Genomic DNA, 8,433 nt, shown 5'->3' with positions numbered 1-8,433 from the left:
AGGGGTGCGGTTCAGTAAAGTGATTACAGACAGGGCTGTGAGGTTACACGGGGTCTCGGAGGGGTGCGGTTCAGTAAAGTGATTAGAGACAGGGCTGTGAGGTTACACGGGGTCTCGGAGGGGTGCGGTTCAGTAAAGTGATTAGAGACAGGGCTGTGAGGTTACACGGGGTCTCGGAGGGGTGGTTCAGTAAAGTGATTAGAGACAGGGCTGTGAGGTTACACGGGGTCTCGGAGGGGTTTCAGTAAAGTCATTAGAGACAGGGCTGTGAGGTTACACGGGGTCTCGGAGGGGTACGGTTCAGTAAAGTGATTAGAGACAGGGCTGTGAGGTTACACGGGGTCTCGGAGGGGTACGGTTCAGTAAAGTTTAGAGACAGGGCTGTGAGGTTACACGGGGTCTCGGAGGGGTGCGGTTCAGTAAAGTGATTAGAGACAGGGCTGTGAGGTTACACGGGGTCTCGGAGGGGTGCGGTTCAGTAAAGTGATTAGAGACAGGGCTGTGAGGTTACACAGGGTCTCGGAGGGGTGCGGTTCAGTAAAGTGATTAGAGACAGGGCTGTGAGGTTACACGGGGTCTCGGAGGGGTACGGTTCAGTAAAGTGATTAGAGACAGGGCTGTGAGGTTACACGGGGTCTCGGAGGGGTACGGTTCAGTAAAGTGATTAGAGACAGGGCTGTGAGGTTACACGGGGTCTCGGAGGGGTACGGTTCAGTAAAGTCATTAGAGACAGGGCTGTGAGGTTACACGGGGTCTCGGAGGGGTACGGTTCAGTAAAGTCATTAGAGACAGGGCTGTGAGGTTACACGGGGTCTCGGAGGGGTACGGTTCAGTAAAGTGATTAGAGACAGGGCTGTGAGGTTACACGGGGTCTCGGAGGGGTACGGTTCAGTAAAGTCATTAGAGACAGGGCTGTGAGGTTACACGGGGTCTCGGAGGGGTACGGTTCAGTAAAGTCATTAGAGACAGGGCTGTGAGGTTACACGGGGTCTCGGAGGGGTACGGTTCAGTAAAGTCATTAGAGACAGGGCTGTGAGGTTACACGGGGTCTCGGAGGGGTGCGGTTCAGTAAAGTGATTAGAGACGAGGCTGTGAGGTTACACAGGGTCTCGGAGGGGTGCGGTTCAGTAAAGTCATTAGAGACAGGGCTGTGAGGTTACACGGGGTCTCGGAGGGGTGCGGTTCAGTAAAGTGATTACAGACAGGGCTGTGAGGTTACACGGGGTCTCGGAGGGGTACGGTTCAGTAAAGTGATTAGAGACAGGGCTGTGAGGTTACACGGGGTCTCGGAGGGGTGCGGTTCAGTAAAGTGATTAGAGACAGGGCTGTGAGGTTACACGGGGTCTCGGAGGGGTACGGTTCAGTAAAGTGATTAGAGACAGGGCTGTGAGGTTACACGGGGTCTCGGAGGGGTGCGGTTCAGTAAAGTGATTACAGACAGGGCTGTGAGGTTACACGGGGTCTCGGAGGGGTACGGTTCAGTAAAGTGATTAGAGACAGGGCTGTGAGGTTACACGGGGTCTCGGAGGGGTACGGTTCAGTAAAGTGATTAGAGACAGGGCTGTGAGGTTACACGGGGTCTCGGAGGGGTACGGTTCAGTAAAGTCATTAGAGACAGGGCTGTGAGGTTACACAGGGGCTGTTTGAATTGGGGCTGTGTTCAGTAGCACTGTTATTTAGCTGAGGTTAACCCTTTTCAGCGTGTAGTGACTTAAAAGCTTGTGAAACGTTTGTGAAAAGCGTTCATATCAAATATAAATGCCACATACAGCGAGTATTCAGTAGTGAGTGTACAGTGCAAGAGGATTTATTTCATTGTCATTATTTATTCAAAGTCTCCTGAGTGCCAATAGAAATGATGAACACAGATATGCTCTATGTATACAGAAATGATGAACGCGGCTACTCATGCAAAAAAAAGTAAAAAGAAATAAATTGCAGTTGGAGGGCTTCTCGTTGTGACCTTTTCTGATTTGGTTACAAATTTATATTTTTGGCTGCAGGCTAATTTTCTCCTTGTTGAATTTTAATGAAAGAAGCCGGACTGCTTTATACCAGCTCTCTGTGTATGAGGAGCTGGATCAGCTGTACAGAGGCAATGGAATGGGTCTGGAAGCACAGCTACAGTTTTTCTGGTACAATTTCAAAGAAGTGAAATATAGTGGCCAGCAATCTCAACACCGTGGAGAACAAAAATGAGTCAAATGCTAGCTTTGTGTCTGCGTGTGTATGCTGCGAGCGTGAAGTGTCTGAAAGGGTACTGATTTAGACAACAACAATGGAAACCGTCAGACAGGTTACTGTCGCATCATTTTCCAACTGCTTTTGCAAACCCTGGGTTTGGCACGACTCTTGCAAGTTGTCTCTGGTATGTTAATATTACTGTACTAATGGCTGTGATGGAGACATGCTAGCGCTGTGTGCTGTTCTGGTCAGTCTCTTGTTCTTGTGAAGTCAGGCTAGGGAGTGCCCTGTCTGACGTGGTTTCTACTGTATGTTTAACCCTGTGGTTATCCCTTGGCCAACATGACTATAAATATAGACTACATGTGGCATTGTGAAATAGATTTTCTTTTGCAAATTGTACAGCTTGTAGACAGTCTGGCTCTTGAACACTCTAAAGGGAATCCCATGTCCTATAGTTCCACTGGCTAACCGGCTAGCTGTGTGAAGTTCAGCACCGTTGTTTACATTTAAAGACATCGTCTCGTACAGTGCTTACTCTTGTGAGCAGCCTTGCTGTAGGGCTGTTTTTGTTATGATGTAAACAGACCCCTTTGCAGTGTGGAAGGTGTTGGTAGATGTTTCCAGAAACTGTGCCCGCCACCACTATGGAAAGCACTTGAAGGAAACTTTTAATAGCGGCTCAACTATCCTGTCTGCTGTGGGTAGGTGGAGGGGGAGAAGTCCCCAGTCTGTGCATCAGTTGTTTTTTTTTCCTTATTTTCTGAATGCCCTGGACTAATCTGCTCTGTGGTTTTTCTTGGCATCAGTCAGCAGTTTCCCTCCTTGCAAACCATACAGAAAATCAATTTCAAGTTCAGCTCTACAGCGCTCGCTGGGGAAAAAAAGCAGAGGGTACGACTGCACCCTTGCTGTCTGCGTCGGGTCAGTTTGGAACGTTCCTCCCAGGTTTCCCCAGCTGTTTGTTTTGGTGTTTCCGTGTGTGCTTTTCCAGGGTGTATACAGCAGGGCCAAGGGAAACAACACTCTTGAATTGCAGCCGAGAGGACCTGTGAATAAAGAGCTGCCCTGTCTGTGCAGCAGAGGGGGATTACCGCACTGACTTCTCCTGGGTTTGAATCCAGTCGTCCTCTTATTTTCATCCCTGCATGGATAGACTTAAGACTCCCATTGCAGAGCAGTTTGATCCATTCCTAGTTTCACTATGAGATTAATAAGTTTCCCTCCCCCTCATACATACTGTATCGTATATTTTGTGACATGGCATATGGGAAGTGTTCAGTAATCCAAGGAATGGGAAGTATAGTGGCCGGCATTGCTGTTGGAAATTGGCTAGGCAGCCTGGCTAAACATATTAAAGTTTCCTTTCTTCTTGGGAGAACAGTGAGGGGTCCATTTACACTACATTCAAAAGGGGTGGTCTTTCATATTTGGCTTCTTTATAATGCATTATTAATGTCCAGTGGGGGTTGTAATAAATGTTTGAAGAATGCACTTATATTGCAGAAAGAGCTGGCCTGACGCAGGTGTTCTTTGCCTAAATAATTTCTTTTCATTGGTGTTCTGTTCTGTGTGTGAATACATTTGAGTTAAAGGTCTATTAAAGTGGTAAGGAGCTTTGTGGCATCAAACTCGGTGAGAGACTGGAGAAATGATGAGAGGGGATCAGGTCTAACCGGAGTGTTCCTGAGGCTCTGTACTGTACATTATATTAAAAAAAAAAAAAAACTTCAGGATTAAGTCTGGCAGCTTCATTTCTGAGAACCAATGTATGAAGTCGATCAAAGAATATTCTAAACCGAACAGGACAGCACTGGTGTATGAGAATGCGAAAGAAAGAGAAAGTGCGGCTCCTCCAGTGGCTCGTTTACAGCAGAGCAGAGGGATACCGGTGTGTCTCTTTCAGTGAAGCTCGTCAGCCTGTCACATCTGTGTAACGAAGGACATGAGTGAAACCCCAGAGGCGCTTCAGCAGAAACGAGTCGGCCTTGAAATGCACAATCAAATAAATCGGCTGGCTGCAGAGGCTTTTAATGCATGCAGTTGATGTTTTCCACTAAAGGAGCCTCTGGCCGACCTCGTTTATGCAATTGAGCAGACCTGGATAATTGATTTAGCAGCCCTGTAACTCCCCTCTCTCTGTCTCCCCCTTTCTCTCTTGATCTTGTCTGCCACTTCACCTTGTACAGTAAAAGCACTGCTGTAGAATTCTGTGGCAGTATTTAGAGCCGCTAATCGGGGGTGGTATTTAAATAAGAGTTTATTTGTTTCTTTCTTTCTTTCCTAATGTGCAGATCTGTCTACTGCAGTTTAAGTTTAGCCTGGGTGTTCACATACTGTATGAAGACCGAGCTGAAGCCAGAATAACCAAACTGAATTGCTTCGTGATATTTTAGTTTCAACCACAAGGGTATCTGCATACAAGATGAATAACGCTTCTCTGTTTTCATGGGTTCAGATGTAGCATTGTCGGTGTCTAGACTGTTATTTGTGACAGTGGAAATGTGCAAAGCTGTCTAACTTCTACTGCAAGTCGAGTCTAGGTTTAGAACTAGAGCAGTACTTTTAGAAAGCAAAAGCTCACTTCAGCATTGCCAAAATGGCAGATAACAGGCTATTCATTATAATTACCCAGGACTGTGTTTCTGTGGGTCGAATTGTGCGTTTTAAACACTTTTCCAGTAGCGGAGCTTACTTTTCATGAGAATGGATCATGTGTTCACGACTTGCATCACTCTGGGTTTTGCGCGTGATTCTGGGGAGAAGGTGTGAATGTAGGACAGTGGATAAAGGAACCCACAGCATGTGGAAGAGCCCGTATAAGAATGTCCGGACCGCGCTCATCTTCCAATCGCAGCCCCTGTAAGGAGTTTGTGGGAAGCTGTTTCATGCTTTGAGTGTCTCTAAGAAGGCGTGGGGTAGCTGCTCACAGGATGCTGCATGGAGTTCCAGTCTCAGAGAGAGAGGGGCTGAGGGATGGGCTGTGCATTTCTAACATTCACTGCAAGCCCCTCAGAGAGGGAGAGAGACAGAGAGAAACAGATGCCAGATAACATGTGTTAAGGACATTTGCAGCATAATAAACTGCAGAACAACACGTGGACAAGCTGTCAACCCGCCTCCTCCTCGGCTCTGGAAAGCTGCCGGCCTGGGTTTTTAGCCGTGCAGATGCCCAGTGTGACAGACTTTATGTCCATTTCTTTAACAGCTCTGCAGGGAGATCTGAACTGTGAGATAATGTGCACTGTACTGTAGAAGCTCTCTGCGTGTCTGTGTGAAAGTACAGTATTGCTCAGAGAAGCAGGCTTTTTTCTAACAGCAGTGCAATAGCGATGAGGAAGGCAGGCAGTGACTTGTTATTGTATAGCCATGACAGTGCTGAGAATATAACCGTATAAGGGCAGGAACAGTACATGAAAGAAACTTTCTTGCTAATCTTTCTTGTTAAGTGAAGAAGTCATGCCTGATGGCATATGTAGTTATTTATAGTGATGTAGTTTTCTGTTGTAACTTGCCTTGTATATGTGTCTGTGGCAGTGCTGTTTATTCAGTTAGTTTATTCATGATGAAAGCATGCTTTGGTGTAGGCTGCTGTATTCATCCTCCTGCAGTTCCTCTATCACTGTACTCGGCCCGTGTGCAGCGATTGTAGTGCTGCACTACACTCCCCTTCTTCCCCATGTATAGGTATGCAAAACAGTGAGGCATGGCATTGATCCTTTCTGTAGCAAATCAAGAGAAATCAATGTGTGAACTGGAGGTGCTGCTGTTGCATATTGATGAATGTATTGACGCCGGCCGGTGTGTAATTCACGAATTAGCATGTGCATACGTTAGATAAAAGGAAAGCCTGCCGTTGCTGAAAACTGCCCACACTTCAATGGCTTACTTGCTTGCTTGCTGCTGATATTTAAAGAAAAAGGCAAGCTTGGCAGCCCCAGTTGCTTGGAATGCTTTGCATATTTGCTGGGTGGAGGAATTCCCCCTTGTCAGTGACCGGCTGTGCCCTCAAGCACTGACTCTGGCACGCCGGGCAGATGGTTCAAAACACTGGGGTGGGGACAGTAAATGCAGCTGGCTCTTGAATATGACGCTGATTTCAAGGGATTCCTTCCTGGCGCGTTCTGCTTTAGTTTAGTGTCTGTGTTGCGGAAAGATTTTCACAGTGCTGTGTTAGAAGTGGCATGTGGTGGGAAGAGGTACTCTTTGTGTGTGTGTGTGTGTGTCGGTTGCAGTGTTTATTCATCCTGTGTGTGTTTGAACCCCAGCTGCAGCTACATCTCTATTTGCAAGTCGGTCGTGCCTCCAAAGCTAGTATTTCAGAAAAGCATCTCCCTCCTCTCCCATCTTCTCGAAACCCATGAATTACTATACCATAGATCCAAGCCCATTGAATTCAAGCCACTCTAGCCACTGTGTTAATGAGATTGGCTGGTGTTGATAAAGCAGAGTGTTGCAGTGCATTTAATACAATTCCTTAAGTTTTAACAGCTAATATTCTGGTGTAAATGAGCAATGTGAAAGCTGGGGTTTCTTTTAATCACAGAGCAGCTACTGTACAGCATGTCTGGGTTTTCTCTTGCCAGTTGCTGTAAGGACTGTAGTTGTAAGAGGGGGTTTGCATCTTCCCAGGGTCAGACAGATCGTTTTCAAGTTCTTTTTGTGCAGTGTTAGGCATTTCATTGTGACAGGTTGTTTAAGTTCAGGATTCCACTGTCGAGGCAGTGGGGAGGTTAGCCAGTATAAACTGTAAGAAGTTTGCTCTTTCTCGTTGCATGAAACATTCTGATGTGAAGCCTGGAGTCGGACAGCACGGTCCAGTATGAAACACGACACCGTGGCTGTGTTGTTTTGTGTGGATGGAGGGCTGGGGGGTGGAATCTTGAACTGGTAGAACAGGCTCAGCTGGCTCTGCCTCAGGCTGGGATGTGTTGATGAATTTCCCTGTGCGTCCTGAGCAGCTCCTTCGACTTTTACAGCCCTTTTTAGTTTTGGTTTCTCTCATCGAAACAGAAAAGAGAAATACATTGTCAGGGAGTTTTTCTGCTGTGTGCTGCAGTTTTGTTTGGGGGAGAGTTCAGTGTAGTGAGTTTTTTATTTATTTTTTATTTTTTGTATTCAGTTGATCTAAACAGCAGCTGATCTTCAGTGACATTTCGAAATGACTTCGCTGATACGTTCAGGTTTTTATCTCGTGTACCGCCATGTCCCGGGTACTCTGGTTCAAGATGGGAAATATTTTGAGATTCCTGGAATTGAATTGCTATGAGCTTGTGTAAAACGCACAGATATTTGAATGCTCACCTTGTTATAATCTTCTAGTTCTACTTGGTCTGTGTTAACTGCACCATGTGTTGTAACTAGCTTTATTGCTAAGCAGACTGCTAGTTTGGTTCGTTTACTCTGCATGAACCCCTCTCCCCTCTGGACCCTGGTCACTGCCCCTCCCTGCCCTGTGAACACACAGCTTGAACTTGTGGGCTTGTGACCCGGGACCTTTGCTGTTGCATACAACGTGTGGAGCGGCTAACACCTTGTAAGAGAGGGGAGCAGGGAATCAGGAGCCGCAGGTCACAGACTTCATGCTCCTCTGTCACGGCAGGGTCTCTGGGTGTTCAAGCTAATTGCATTTTATTGGACGACTTCATTATGTTTAGTTATGTTCAAAATACATGTCATTGTACGATATATAGATGTATATTTTAAACATAGCATTTCATTTTATATATATATATATATTTTTTTTTTTTTTTGTTCTCCAGGATATAATCACTACGCTGGTTGTGCTAATTCAGTTTTAAGAGTGTGCACATTGTCGGGATCATGTGATTTTATTGGGCCTCTGAGTTCTAAGGGTCTTTTGTTCAAGTCAAAAACTAATTAATTCTAGAAGTTAAAGCACAACAAAATGGTAGGAAGTTATTTTAAAAAAAGAAAAAAAAAAAAAAAAAAAAGCCTGATTAACTCTTTCATGCATGAAATATTGACATTTGTTTCCATTATTTTATATGACGAGAATATGGCATCCTCATATGAGACTGTCCTGCATTTGCGTCTTCAGCATACCCCCACAGAAGAGCTAGAAGCGCGTTTGTGTTTTTAGTCCGCCCACATGCATGAAAGGGTTCATTAAAAGCATCGCCAGTTTCCTTCACTGTGACCCTTCTCCTGCCATGAGAGGCTGCCTTAAGCAGACACAAGTTTCACTTCAGAGCACCTAGCAGGTCCAGTGATAAACCAACACCCTCC

This window comes from Polyodon spathula, chromosome 8, assembly GCF_017654505.1.
Source record: "Polyodon spathula isolate WHYD16114869_AA chromosome 8, ASM1765450v1, whole genome shotgun sequence".
NCBI classification, from domain to species: domain Eukaryota; kingdom Metazoa; phylum Chordata; class Actinopteri; order Acipenseriformes; family Polyodontidae; genus Polyodon; species Polyodon spathula.
Note: the sequence above shows the minus strand (reverse complement) of the source record.